The sequence below is a fragment of the Molossus molossus genome, unplaced genomic scaffold (genome assembly GCF_014108415.1).
Source record: "Molossus molossus isolate mMolMol1 unplaced genomic scaffold, mMolMol1.p scaffold_m16_p_6, whole genome shotgun sequence".
Taxonomy (NCBI): Eukaryota; Metazoa; Chordata; class Mammalia; order Chiroptera; family Molossidae; genus Molossus; species Molossus molossus.
In genome coordinates this window covers 102,604,459-102,615,380 of record NW_023425399.1, presented here as the reverse complement: position 1 = coordinate 102,615,380, position 10,922 = coordinate 102,604,459, and positions in this window count along the sequence as shown.

The following is a 10,922-nucleotide window of genomic DNA, read 5'->3' as shown; positions in this document are numbered from 1 at the left end:
GAGTTCTCTGGGTGTCCTTATGTCTCCCATCTATTCCAGACAGGGCACTCCAGAAGGCTCCAGCCTGGAACCACCAACAGGCAGGAACAGCAAAAGTTTCTAGAAAAAAGCCTGTTCCTCCTACTCAGAGGAGTAGGTGTGAACGAAAGGGTAGCCTACCAGAACATTTTTTTTTCTTTTTTTTTTTTTAATTTTATTTTTGTTACAGGTGTTTCTCCTTTTTTACCCCATTGACACCCTCCTCCCCATCCGCCCCCTGCTCCGTCCCCGGTTTTGTTGTCCATGTCCATTGGTTATGCATACATGCATGTAAGTTCTGTGGTTTATCTCTTCCCTCCCCCTACTACCCCCTCTGCTGAGGGTTGTCAGTCTGTACGCTACTTCCGTGTTTCTGGGTCTATTCCTCAGACTGTTATATTCATTATATTCCATATCTAAGTGAGATCATGTGGTATTTGTCTTTTTCTGCTTGGCTTGTTTTGCATAGGATAATACTTTCCAGGTCCCTCCATGTCGTCTCAAAGGATAAGAGATCTTTCTTTCTTACCGCTGCATAATACTCCATTGTGTATATGTACCACTGCTTTGTTATCAATCTGTCTACTGTTGGACACTTGGGCTGTTTCCAGATCTTAGCTATTATAAATAGCTGCTGTGAACATGGGGGTACATGTAATCTTCCCGATTGGTGTTTCAGGCTTCTTAGGGTATATTCCTAGAAGCGGGATCACTGGGTCAAATGGAAGTTCAATTTTTAATTTTTTGAGGTAACACCATATTGTTTTCCATAGTGGCTGCACCAGTCTGCATTCCCACCAGGAGTGTACTAGAGTCCCCTTTTCTCCACACCCTCGCCAACACTTGTTTGATGATTTGTTGATGGCAGCCATTCTGACAGGTGTGAGGTGGTACCTCATTGTTGTTTTAATTTCATCTCTCTGATGATTAGTGATGTTGAGCATTTCTTCATATGTCTCTTGGCCATTTGTATGTCCTGTTTGGAGAGGTGTCTATTCAGCTCCTCTGCCCATTTTTTAATTGGGTTCTTTGTCTTCCTTTTGTTTAGTTGTATGAGTACTCTCTATATTTTGGAAATTAACCCCTTATCTGATGTATCATTGGCAGTGATGTTCTCCCATACAGTAGGTTGCCTTTCCATTTTGATGGTTGTTTCCTTTGCTGTGCAGAAGCTTTTTAGTTTGATGTAGTCCCATGTGTTCATTTTTTTCTTTGTTTCTGTTGCCTTAGGTGATGTATCTGTGAAAATTCTGCTGCATATGATGTCCAAAATTTTGTTGCCTACATTTTCTTCTAGAATTTTTATGGATTCACGGGTCACATTAAGTCTTTTATCCATTTTGAGTTTATTTTTGTGTATGGTGTGAGTTGATGGTCTAGTTTCATTTTTTGCACATAGTTGTCCAATTTTCCCAACACCATTTATTAAAGAGGCTGTCTTTACTCCACTGTATGCTCTTGCTACCTTTGTCAAATATTAATTGTACATATTGCCTTGGGTCCATCTCTGGGTTCTCTGTCCTGTTCCACTGGTCTATATGCCTGTTCTTGTGCCAGTACCAGGCTGTTCTGATTACAGTCGCTTTGTAGTATAACCTGATATTTAGTACTGTGATCCCACCTACTTTGTCCTTCTTTTTCAAAATTGCTGTGGCTATTCGGGGTCTTTTTTGGTTCCATATGAACTTTTGAAGTATTTGTTCTAGTCAGACATATTTTTTACAATAGCCACCCTGCACCAACCAAACAGAAGCCTAAAAATTGCACCCACCTCACCCTGTGCTTTCAGTGGGGCCAGGCAGAGAGGTCGTCTTCCACCCACCGCATCTGTGTCCCACAGAGGCAGGTGGTGTTGGCAAGGTAGAGCAAGGAGCTAAGCTTCCCTCTTCCACTGCCAGAAGCGGATAGCACTCTGACCACCCTTCCAGTGCAGACTGACCAAGCAGGGAGCTGATTTTCCACCTTCCACGCAGCAGAAGCAGGTAGCACCGCTTCGATAGCCCTGCTGGGGTAGTGTCAGGGGAGTCCCGTGGCAAAGTGAGCTTCCCCTCACCTAACAGCACCAAAACTTAACCAGCTAGTGCAAAGAAGGGCTACTCACCCTCAGCCTCACTGCCCTCCCCTGATCCTCGGGGTCCAGGCCCAGCAAGATGCTCAGCCTCGTCCCCACCAGCATCAGTGTCCTCTCTATAGTATGTTGAATGGTGGCCCCCCAAAAGCTCTGTCCTTGTCAAACCCCTGGAACACTGAATGTAACCCTTTTGGAAGAAGGATCTTTGCAAATGTAAAAGTTAAGGACTTCAAAATGAGATCATCCTGGGTTGTCTGGGTGGGCCCCAAATCTAATCTCGTGTCCTTGTAAGAGCTGCACCGTGAAGAGACGGGGAGGAGAAGGCCGTGTGAAGACAGAGGCAGAGACTGGAGTTCCTCAGCCACACACCAAGGCACACCTAGTGCCACAAGAAGCTGAAGAGACAAGGAAGGATTCTCCCCTAGAAACTCTGAGGCCCTGATAACACTGATTTCAGACATCTGGCCCAGAACTGTGAGAGAATGAATTTGTTCTTTTAAGCTACCAAATGTGTGGTAGTTATAGTAGTTGTAGGAAACTAACACACCTCCTTGGTGTCTGAGCAGGGCTCGGTGAGCATCCGGGCCTCCACTCCCACCTGGCATCAACCAGGCGGAACAAGGTAGTGGGACATGGGGCTAGTCAGAACTCCACTGCCGACGCCCCCACCGCCCACCCAGGTGTCATTGGGACCCTGTATCAGCCTTCAGTCTAGGACCCTGTGATATATGTCAGGTGCACACACACTCCTCTTGCTCCAGAGACCTGTGAAATGAAGGCAAGTTACCTGCCCCTCTACCCCCCCCCACACACACTATACAGTCATAAAAAAGGAACATGATAACCACAATAAACAGACCCATTGGAAAGGGTAAGAATGGGCAGCATATAGTCACTGGTTCATAACAGTTCCGATCCCACCGGGCCTCCCATTCTGGCAGTGAGGAAATGTTCCGTTAGGCCCGACCCTGCTCTCCAGGAGTGGCTTCCTGTCTCACTGTTCTCCACTGCTCTTCGTGACACCATCTGAGATGTCCTCCTTTTCCATCCCTTCCTCTATTCCTTCTGAAGAAATGATCCTTGTTTGTAGCTGATTAGCTTTTTCAGGCTGCTTCCTACACTAAAACAGTCAGGGGCCAAGAGGCATTTTTATAGTTTCATCCATCTTTTGGTCAGGCAGTTGGTGGTTTTGCTAACACCTCGCTCTTCAAAACTTAAGAGCTTTCTGTATCTGACTGTGGTCCATTACACATTGCAAAGCCACACCTAGAAGTGAAGTGGTATCAACATATGCTCTTCTAGATTTTCTTACTGCCACTTTTGGATCAGGCTTTTGGGGGACCACACCCTAACGCTTTTGTCCACTTGAAGGATCTACTCAACACCACCTTAACTCTCTCAGCAGTCTTATCAAAATGTCTGAGAGTCACAATCTCGATTTGATGTTGGACATGTGCTCATGTCTTTGAGACTTTGTTATTGGGTGGTTAGAGATAAGACAACCGTTTCATTTTCCAATTTAGTAGCTCTAGCTTTCTATATTACCTTTAACTTCTGCTTGCAACCTAACAAGGTCTTTTTTTTTTTTCCTTCCCTAAAGCTCTTTCTTGTGGTACTTCAGCCTATGCAGCTAAAAGCCACCAGGTGGCACTTTCTACCTTTTACCTGGAGATATCCTTGCCCAAAGCCCAAGTTCTTCAGGTATATTTCCTGTTTCCCAAGGTACACAGGCAGCTGCTTTATCAAATGTTTCATAACAGCTTCTTAATAAAGCAGTTTCCTCACCATAATTTCATTCTCTGCTAACAGTTTTCCCAACTCCCTACTTTTCAAAGCCAGTACCATCTAGTTTAGGCTTTTGTTGTATAGCTCTCCACTTTCTGGTACCAACTTTTACAGCAGTTATCTATTACCAAAATAAAGCTACAAAACAACCACACATTTTTTTTCTTGACTCAAAAAGAATATATGATCATCACCCAGCCAGTATGGCTCAGTGGTTGAGCGTCGACCCATGTACCAAGAGGTCGCTGGTTTGATTCTGGTCAGGGCACATGCCCAGGTTGTGGGCCCAGTCCCCAGTGGGGGGCGTGCAGGAGGCAGCCAATCAATGTTCTCTCTCATCGATGTTTCTATCTCTCTCTCTCCCTCTCTCTTCCTCTTTCTCTAAAATCAGTGAAGAAAAAAACTAAAAGAATATATGGTCATCATAAAGTGAGCAAGCATTTACTCAATATTCATATCAACTGTCAATCTCTTTCCCTACTCAATAATTAGTTATTACTCATTGTTTTCTACATAAAACAGCTTTCATAATCATTGATTAATGAACATTTTACTTTGAAATAATTAAAATTTATTATTTGACTGATAGAATTATTAGAGAAACTCATGAGATTTTATTTGGTTGAATCTGAAATGCTTACCTCTGTTTGAAAATGAACACCCAGATGCTAATAATAAATCTAAATTAATGCCCTATTTTAATGGCTGGAATCAGTAACACTGATTAGATATGATGGTAACCTACATAGTCATGTGAACATTTCATACGGTTTCAGTGATGCCACAAATGATCAGCTACCCAAAAGGCAAATAACTGAACTTGGCTGAATACTAACACTCAAGTTAAATCTTGGTGTATCCTTAGTCAAATATTCAGATATTAGGAGTGTGTACCTCCCCACTCTTTTCACTGTTAGGGTGTTACATCAAAAAGCTGTTTACAATGAACTAGCATACAATAGTCTGCCTAAATCTAAAAATGAAATATTCTACTATTAATATCTCAAATTTTTCTATGTTAGTATTATCTATATCCACATTAGTTTGGATCAACTGCAGGCTGAATTTTATTCCAGTACAAGTTTGTAACATGGGACAAAAAAGAAATTGCCACTGTGACACAAACATACAGTAATGACCACTTTTTAAAAATTCAGTAGTAATTTCTTTACATTATATATGTGCATGCACACTCAAACACACACACACATAGCTGACAGACTATGTGTAGTGGCCTGCTTACCTCCACTCTGTCTTGCTCCTAATTAGGAGGATGGAAACAGAGAAGTATTGCATCCCACGGGTGACTGCACCGTCTTCTGGCTACAAATTAGGTTACACCTATTGGCTGAGTCTTGCGAGAGTTGTGAGGCAGAGACCATTTTTCTTATTTTTGTTGTTTATGCTGACTATTGAGGACAAGGAAAAGTGAGGCCTTTTTCCCCGTGTTCCAGCGTCCCCTGCCAGGTTCTTGTGTGCCAAGAGGTGGGTACATCAACGCCGGGGCGCGGCAGCTCCCTGGCTCCTGATTACTGGGTCAGTGGTGGTGACTGTCCTCCATCCTGGGTGTCGAGAAGCAGTGGCAGCGGTGACAGTGCATGGACTCTAGCTTCCTGAACTCGTCGTTCCACTGACTCACTTGTGGACTGTTTCTGTCTAGTCCTCAGATTTGTTTCTGGAGTCCCAGCCTAGAACCCACACCTTCAGCTCCCCAGGACTTTCTAAGCATTTAATTCACTATATTAAATGTCTCCTTGCTTAAAATAGCTATAGAATGTCCATTTCCTGACCCAAACAACATTTGAAAGCTTATAGTTTTCTCAAGGAAGCTTAACATATTTTTAAAACACTTTATCATTAATATCTTAAACTTTGATATACCTAATATGTAATAAATACAATTTAGGAAAGGAAGGCTACCCCATGTATCACCAAATTATGCGAGCCTCATCTCTATATATCAATACAGGACTTTCTTTGTGAACTAAGATGAGACATCATTGTTTACATGAATCAACTTTATAGAACTAATTTATATAGAGAGATTACAGGAAAAAAATTGCGCAGATAATACTGTCATGTAACAGGATGAAAGTGAATTCCACACAACTCAATAATTTATCTTCGGATGGTGACAGTATGCAAAAGAGAGGACTGTGGTAAATAAGAAAACAAAGTAATTAAATCTAAGTTCGTAGACAGCAGACAAAACCTTGGACTCCCACACAAGGTAACTGGGATGAAACTGACTGGAACCTCCAGGACTATTCTCTCAGTAAAATGGTGAACTAGAAAAAATAATTACCACGAAATAAAAGACAAAATTAATAGGGTGGGGGAGGGGGATAGGAATACCCCTTGGGAATTTCATGCCCACAGTCTGCCTAGATCTAGGGTTTAATTTTCAAGATGAGAAAATTTAAATGGCCCAAGCTTGTGGCTCCCAAATTACTGGCAGAAGCAAATGCAAATATTTTCTGGATGGACATATGGTATGCAGACCTTACAAAACTCCCACCAATAAAGCCCAGCAAAGGTGAGCCCACACTCCAAAATCACAGGACACAGGAGGGAAAAGGTCAGCATGAATAAGCCGCTGGCAGAAATAATAAAGACAGAGAATTAGCCTTGCAACAAAAAATTCAAACATATTACCTAATACAGAATAAAAATGTTTAAAATAGTAAGTAAAATAAAAACAGGACTAATAAACTGGGTTTAATACAGATAGTATAAGAAAAAGTCCAGATAGATTTTTAAGAAAATGAAATAGAACTTTGTATCATTCTAGGAACAGTGCAGAACAGAAACAACCTAGGTGTTTTGAGCAAAAAGGGACCAATTTAATACAGCTAATTAGACACAGGGAGCATTGTTAGACGAGTAGGAAGGGCAGGTTCTAGGCCCTCCGGGATGTCTACCAGAATACGATGGAGGCAACCAGCCAGGAGAGACTACTTCTAAGTCTACAATGAAATTTTATATGCAAGAACATGTATTACAGCTGTATTCAAATATTAGGAAATCATTACTTTCACTCCAAAAAATAGTTCTTGACATCCATGAGTTGGTGACCAGGCACTGGAACAAGGAGTCCAGTACCATCTCCCTAACAACTCTCCCTCCCAGAAAACTGGAGAACAGACTAAGGAATGTTATTACAAAAATGACTCATGTTTGTACAACTTTGTCATCCCAGAAAAGCCAAAAGGGTCAGGAAGATAGACTCTATCTCACCTTCACAAGTAAAATGTATTGGACTTTCATCTTTCAATAACTGTGGGAGTACACATAAGTGGCAGAACCTAATTTCCCCCACAGAACTCCTGCTACATTAATGACATGAAGCAACAAGAGGAATGGGTAAAACTAATTGAAAAATATATTCCTGGATTCTCTACCCAAATCCAACAGAAGACCAGAGTTTATTCTCTAGAGATGAATGAAATGAGATGGTCTTTGAACTGGACAATGTCAAGTCGACAATCTAGGAAGTGTACTAAAAGGAGTATAAAATGACTGTATGGATATTGAATAATGAAACTTCCACTCCCCTCCCCCCCATTTTGTTCCCACAACACAGGGACATCCACAATCCAAATAGGTTATCTCAAGTATCATCTTTGAGAAACATAACCAGTTCAAAAAGAAAGACCTAATGATACTGACATCGAGTTTCCCCCAAAATGGCCCAGCCATTTTAAATGGCCCTGCATGAAATTTAAAGTGGACAAGTCCTATCCAAGCTACCAGAGTTTCCAACCAGATTTTCAGTCCCACATTCTTAATCAATCAAAGGAAAGCAAATTCAAGTACAAGGAAATCTTTGGACGTTCTATCACTAATATCTTTAGAGAGATGAGAAAATACTATATCCAAGAAACAAGAACAGGATGCTATAGAAAGTAACATTTAGAGAACAAGAAACAACTCCTAAAAGTCTATGAATGAGGCCCCACAATTGCCCTAGTTCACACATCTGAAGAAAGTTTCCAGGGTGCAGTACTGGGCAGAAAGAGCCAGAGAACCCAGCAGCCTGTGAATTGAGCAGAACGAGCTGGGAGATACTATGGAAGAAAAATTAGTGAACTTGAAGACAGAGCCCTAAAAGCTATCTTCTATGCAGAGAAGACTCAAAAAGAACAGATCATCAGTGAGCTATATGTTAAAACATGACAAAAAGAAATCTGTAGCTAGACACAGAATAAAAACTGTACAGCTCCAAAGATAAAACTGAGTATTTTAAAACAGCCCAAGAGAAATCAATTCTAAATCCACAGAGCTAAAGATATAATTTCAGAAAATAAAAACAATTCTACCTTGAAGGCATGTCTGAGATGCAAGAAAAAAAGGTGAGCCAAAAAAAATTTGTAACGTGGGCAAATCTAAACACTGACTACACAAAACACTAATAAATATCTAATTTGAAGGTGAAAGAACTAGAAGAATTTGATTAGAATTCATATATTTTAACATCCTCATGTTTGCAAAGACAATACAAATGTTTACCATTTTTAGATGTTAAGCATGTTAATTTTTCTTTTTTTCTTTTTTAGACAGAGTGGAAGAGAGAGAGAGAGAGAGAGAGAGAGAGAGACAGAGAGAGAGAAATATCACTGTAAGAGAGACACATTGACTGGTTGCCTCCCACATGACCCTGACTGGGGCCTCAAACCTGCAACCCAGCTACTGCCCTTGACTCAGAATTGAACCTGTGACTCTCTGGTCCACAGGCCGATAATCTAACCACTGAGCCAAACCGGCCAGGACAAGCAAGTTCAATGTTTAATTTAAAAGGTAATCCAAAGTACTTAGAATGTTTAAATTTCAAATCAGAAGCGGAAAACACAAGAAAATTCAGCCAATCCAAAAAGACGGAAAAGGGGTAAGGATGGGAAAGAAGCATAGCACAGAACAAAGAAAAAATAGATAGTAACAAATAAAATGGAAAAAATAAATCCAAGTAGACTTGTACTTCCACACTATAGTGGAACAGATATGCTTAATACAAAACAGACTTAGTAATTCATTGCTTGGTTTTACTATACAAGAGACATCTCTAAGCCCCATCCCTGGACTCCCACACAGCAAAAAAAACAAACCACTGAGCTGAAACAAAAGCAGGAAAGGAGCAGGAAGGGTCAGGCAAGAAGCTTAGAAGGTAGACTTTACATTTACCCTAAAGGCAAAGGGCCTGCAATTGACCCCTGGGGAGAAAACCTTAGGACAGTAGCAAGGTCCTGCAGCTCAGAGGACTGCACAGTTGTCAGGACCTAGAGGGGTTCAAGTGGTGCCAGAGTATTGGCATTGCCTCACTGGAAGCAAATGCAAACCGTATCTGGAGGAAGTATCCACAATTTCGGTCTTCTGTCTTCCCACAGATCAAGTTGAGCCACACACTCAACTTAAACAAGCCAAAATGGTATATACATCACTATCAGAAAATTTAGACTTATGAAAACCTAAAATAGTGTTCAAATCATCACAAATAGAATATAAAATAATTATGAGTTGCGTTTTTTTTTTACAAGACTATAATGAATAAACAGGAAAATTAGAAAAATAGGGACTTGGAAGAGGAGTGTATATACGTGAGAAAACCAGAAGGCACTTTCTATGAAGAAAGATCGGGGGAAGAGTGGGCACCCGAAGTGCAGGCGTGGGTCCGGAAGCAAGCTGGAGAGGGGAGTCCATTTCCTTCTGGCCAGTCCGTAGGGTCTAAAAGCAGTGGCTTGTATGTTTTTGCATCTTCGATACATTTTGGAGGTGAGATTAAGAATGTCACATCCACAAGAAATAGTTACCAGAATGATGGATGTCCTCTTTTCTTCCACTGTTACTGCCTTCACCTTTTGCCTGCCATACTAAAAACTGGATGTAGACTATGGACACCTTTAACGTGTAAGACATCTAGGATGTTTCCAGAACACACCAAAGTATCTGTAGGCACAGTCTGCAGGAGTCCTGTTTATAACCTTTGCAGACATAATTTAAGGAAAAGATGATAAAAATAAAGTGCACAAACATGATAAATAGTAGTAAGTAGTAGCTTAAAAATATTTTCTTCTAGGTGAGAAGTTTGAATTTAGTTTCAGGTCCCTTGAAATTTGAGAATTCCCTAACCACCAAGGATTTTTTATTTTTTTTTTTATGGCCGTAGGGAGAAGCGAACCCAGGACTCTCTGGTCTGCAGGCCGACACTCCAACCACTGAGCCAAACTGGCCAGGGCCCACCAAGGATTTTTACGAGAGTTTGGGGTTATCAAAAACAACTTATAGCAAGAACATCAGAAATCATTCATCATGCAAATAACTAGTTTCTACATGCAGTATTCTGATAAGGTAAACTCATAAACAGAGTTTATCACTCTTTTAGATCATTTATTTTTTAAGAATAACCCTTATAATCATTTCAGCCAGAAATCAGCATCTGACTTTTTCAGTTACTTTTTATTTATTTATTTTTTTGTGGTATGTGCCCCTAGCAGGAACCGAACCGGGACTCTCTGGCCCGCAGGCCAACGCTCAACCGCTGAGCCAAACTGGCCAGGGCTTCAGTTATCTTTTATCTTTGCTTTCAGTAAAATAATTCTTTTTCTTTAGTGTTCTACAAATTAGTAATGTTTGGAAGTGTGAGTGTATTTATCCTTGATATATGCTGGTATTCTTATCTTTCATGTTCTCTGAAATTCTTGGCCACTAGCCCTTCCAACACTGCCCCACTGTTCCAGGGCTCTGTGATGGGCTTCTTCCTCCACCCTGCATGTCCCTTAACCTCTGCTACTTTTCATTATCTTGTTTATCCGCTATGTTCTGGCTAGCTTCATCAGTTGTCTCTTGTTCGCTGATTTTTTTTTTCAGTGGTGTGTGATCTGTTTAAAACACTAATGATGATTTTGATTTTAGTAACCTGGCCTCTGCCACACAATTCATTTACTCAACAGTCACTGAATGCCCATGCATGCCAGGCATTGTGGTAGGTTCTAGGTATAGTACGAGGCATTAATTGAATTTGTATCACTTTTTTTTTTTAAAGACTCATATGAAG